The following is a 4,741-nucleotide window of genomic DNA, read 5'->3' as shown; positions in this document are numbered from 1 at the left end:
GGTGCAGCCGGTGTGCGCCAGTGGCAGTCCCTCCCGGCGTCCCGCCACCCGCAAGGCCCAACTCTACCGCCTAAAGTGGCGGTGGAGGGTCGCGCAGGGTCAACGCTGTGAAACCGCGGGCATAACCGCGCCGAGCCCCCCACACCTATTTCAGAAAGACTGTACAGAGCCTTTCTCAGACGAGGAGCAGGTGAGGGTTCCTAAGTGGGTCTAGCAATCATCCCATGTTTTGTGGATTTTCAACAACACCTCTCATGTCTCACCTCACGTCTTAGGCAGGTGTGGAAATGAACAAGGACGGCTCCCTCCATGTCCCCGGGGGCAAGGACTCCAAAACCACTCTAAGGCCCTGGGTTACTGACAACCTGCTGCAGGTGGGGACACAGAGACTCAAGAAACTGCACGTTGCAAGGGGCAGTTCTCACCTGCAAGGGGCTTAAGGTCACACAAGAAATGGGCCACGGAGGAATCAATCAATAAGCATGTTTTATTCCCCAAATCAGAGCAATGACACACGTACTGTCCACTAAACCTGAAGACAAGGTCACAGGACAAGGAGGAGAGACCTTCCCAAGGGGCAAGGATGCTGAGGAGCAGGAATGACTCACAAGCTTCTTCCCACGTTGATGGGATGCAGGGGTGCCTGAAACACCAATCAGAAAGAATATATGTACCCCCATGTTTGTAGCAGCACTATTTACAATTGCTAAGATCTGGAAACAGCCCAGGTGTCCATCAGTAGACAAATGGATAAAAAAGCCGTGGTACATGTACACAATGGAGTACTATGCAGCTGTAAGAAAGAAAAATCTATTATCCTTTGAGATGATATGGAGGGACCTGGAAAGTATTCTCCTAAGCGAAACAAGCCAAACAGAGAAAGACAAGTATCACATGATCTCACTTATTTATGGAATATAATGAACATAACAGTCTGAGGAATTGGGTAGACCCAGAGACATGGAAGTAGGGTACAGACTGACAACCCTCAGAAGAAGGGGTGGTGGGGGGAGGGAAGAGATAAACCACAGAACTTATATGCATGTACGCAGAACCGATGGACACAGACAACAAAGCCGGGTATGGGGTGGGGGTGGGGGCTGGCGAGGAGGGTGTCAATGGGGAAAAAAGGGAGAAACATTCGAAACAAACATAAATTAATAAAAAATAAAAACAAATAGTTTCTTTTAAATTTTCCAGCCTGCTTCGAACTGATTGAGATTTATTTGTTTAATATAATTTCATCAAACAATTTGGAGGTTATATATTCATTTCAAATTTGCGTAGTACAGTAACAACATTGTTAGTATTGGTATTTATATTTAAAATTCTGAACCATTTTATATTATCTTTTTTAGGTAAGAAAAGGTCATTACACATTAGCTGAACTCCTTGGGCCTAATTTGAAAATCTCTGTGTTTATGGGACTCACACATACATACACTCGCACCAAATATTTTCTAACCTTCCTTGAATTTAAATGTATATGTGAATATATGCACAAATATACTTTTCCTAAGCTTATTTGTTTTGCCGTTACTTTTCTCACTTTTGCAACTCACTGTCTCTATTTTTGTCTATAATATTGTTGGGTTAATTACTATTTTCGTGTGCTTTTAGTGAGTGTGTAAACAATAAAATATTTGAGACCATGTATGTCTGCAAATGATTTATTTCCAATTAGATACTGGAAATTTTTCTTATATCTAATAGACGATATAATTCCAATACAAAGAAGTAGAAATTCTCTGAAGCTAAGGATCGACCACCAAAACCCTCCTCATTGTCCTGAAGATGGAACCTGGTGTGTGAATTTCACACATGAGACATGAGTTTCTGGATGTCAGATGGGCCCCCATCTTCTCATTCTAACAGACTTCCCTCAGACTCTTTCACTATGGCCTTTTAATAAAAATGTGGATGAGTCTAGAATTCTTCATTTACAATTCCGTATTTGAATGGACTTCCCCCTTAACTTTTGACATTATATTTCTGCTTGAATGTGACTTCCCATCAATTTTCACCTCTTGTCATGAATATCAAGACACACATTTCATGTTTACATTCATGCACCCTGGCCCTGCATGTTCCCTACACTTCTCTGGCCCTGCATGTTCCCTACACTTCTCTGTAAAATACCCAACCATTGGCCTCTAGGACTGTAGCAGACGTCATCCTCACTGCTTTCCTCCTGAATCTCACACTACCCTTTGGCCTCTCTCTCTCTATTCCCCTGGGTCTTAACTTTCTCATTCCAGTCTCTCTGTATTGCAGTCTACAAAATCTCCCCAATGTTGACTTCCAATTTCATAATTGTATCTTCATCTGTATCTGCTCCCTGATGGAAAGAATATTTTGAGTGTGCTAAATCAAATTATTTTCGTTTGGGGCATTTTTACCCCTAAGATATTTGCACAATTCATTACTAAAATGTCACGTTCTTTTTTCATATAACCCCGATTGTTGTTGTGCAAGAATTCAAATTTTCTTATGTTATCAGACATTTGAATGTTCTTCCATTAAAATGACTTCCACGTGTTTCTAGAGGTCTGTTTTCTTGGACATAATGACTCCCACTGTGACTCTGTGCACAGCCTTCCATAGCATCGTGTCTTCACTACAACTGCACATTTGCAGGAATCTCCAACCTTTTATGTTCCCATGCCCACAGGTAGTTCTGACACACACTGAAAATCTCCTTTGTGTTCAAGAAGTATATTATACAGTTGATCTAGGACAGGAGAACTCTTCATGCTTCTGAATCTCAGATTTTTAAGGTGCAATAGTCAGTTCTATAACTTCCTGCTCCTGATCCCCTCCCTGCCTGTGATGACATCAGGGTCCCTCTTCTGTCCCCACAGACAGAGAAAACTCCACACTGATGATCTTCGCTATGCCCAGGTACCAGTGGCCACTCAACTCTGACCTCCCCGTCTGTACATGTTCTCTCTCCATTCGGGGGAATTTCACTTCCTTGTTGTGCTTTGAGCATGAACGCATATTTCAGAAATACTGTACAGAGCCTTTCTCAGACGAGGAGCAGGTGAAGGTTCCTAAGTGGGTCTAGCATCGTCCATGTTGTGTGGATTTTCAAGAACACCTCTCATGCCTCACCTCACGTGCCTTAGGCAGGTGTGGAAATGAACAAGGACGGCTCCCTCCATGTCCCGGGGGCGAGGACTCCACAACCACTCTCAGGCCCTGGGTTCCTGACAACCTGCACGTTGATGCTTAAGGTCACCAGAAATGGGCCACGGAGGAACCATTCCATAAGCATGTTTTATTCCCCAAATCAGAGCAATGACACACGTACTGTCCACTAAACTTGAAGACAAGGTCACAGGATAAGGAGGAAGAGATCTTCCCAAGGGGCAAGGGTGCTGAGGGGCAGGAATGACTCACAGGCTTCTTCCCACGCTGATCAGATGGGTGCTGTGGTCAGAAGGGGAAGCTCACCAGGGGCTGAGAGAGAAAGAGGACCCACACTCTGGGGCCAGGAGAAGAACCCATTTTTCTTGTCTCCTTTCCCTGCATTTCTCCTCTGTGCTCATTGTCACAGTGATACTCACCCGAACGGCACAGTTGATGGTGAGCGTGTCTCTGTGGATCAGAGCTCTGCAGACCACAGGAACCCACGTCTTCCTGAAGCATCTCCAAGACCCGGTGACCACTGTCCATGGTGAGGGCCCCACAGGGAGATGCTGATGGATGACGTGAAGATAAAGGAGGACCCCACGTGGGAGGCTCTGATAGGGAAGGATGTGCCCTGGGTCCCCTCACCTGCAAGGGGCATCTCAGGAGGCTCCAATCTACTTCCTGATCCACCAGGAACAGGTGCTAGGCTTCTGGGGATGGAAGGTTCCCCTTCCCCAGGGGCTGGTGACATGATAACCCAGAGACAGCGAGGGCCAGCCCTTGAGTGACCACACCCTGGGGTCCATCTGTCCCTTCCTGCTAAAGCCATTACACACAGAATCTGTGTAATACGTACCCCCCAGAAGACTGAAACATATCGAAAAGTAAATAAATAATGGTGAATGTGTTCTCTTGTAAATAATAATAACAATAATAATAAAGACGAGGGGACATCCAATGGAGATATTACTGCTCAGTTCACACAGGCAGGAGGTGGTACACATATATTTAAATAAAGATGAATTTCCCTCGACAATCAAAGCTCCAGACCAAATCACTGAACCTTAATTTTTAGGAAAAAGCCATGAAACTGGGGACAGTTCTGCCTAAGGAGCAGGGGCACTGAGGAGGATCAGGACCCAGAGGCTGGTTCCCAGGGAGGAGGGGCTGGAGGCTGTCGCTAAGGAAAAGGAGAAGTTCATGAAAACATGAGATAGGAAGCCCAAACTCTGGGGCCACAGGGGGATGTGTTTCTTTCCCTCATTTCCCTGCATTTCTCCTCTTTGATCATTGTCACAGGGACACGCGCCTGCCCTGCTCAGTTACAGGGTGAACGTGTCTCTGCTGATCTAAGCCCCACGGGAACCCACGTCTTCCTGAAGCATCTCCAGGACCTGACAACGTCCAAGGTGAGGACCCCAGGGAGGTGCTGACAGATGGGCTGAGGATGATGGAGACCCCACGGGGAGGCTCTGACAGGGAAGGATGTGCCCTGGGTCACCTCACCTGTTACCTGCTTCGTGATGAAAGTGAGTCAGGCTGCTAGAAAGAGGCTCCCCTATAGGCTGCAGATGTGACATCCTGGTGACCAGCAGGCTCGGACTCC

Source organism: Molossus molossus, unplaced genomic scaffold, assembly GCF_014108415.1.
Source record: "Molossus molossus isolate mMolMol1 unplaced genomic scaffold, mMolMol1.p scaffold_m16_p_21, whole genome shotgun sequence".
NCBI classification, from domain to species: domain Eukaryota; kingdom Metazoa; phylum Chordata; class Mammalia; order Chiroptera; family Molossidae; genus Molossus; species Molossus molossus.
The sequence above is the reverse complement of the archived record's forward strand: the minus strand, read 5'-3'. Positions refer to the sequence as shown.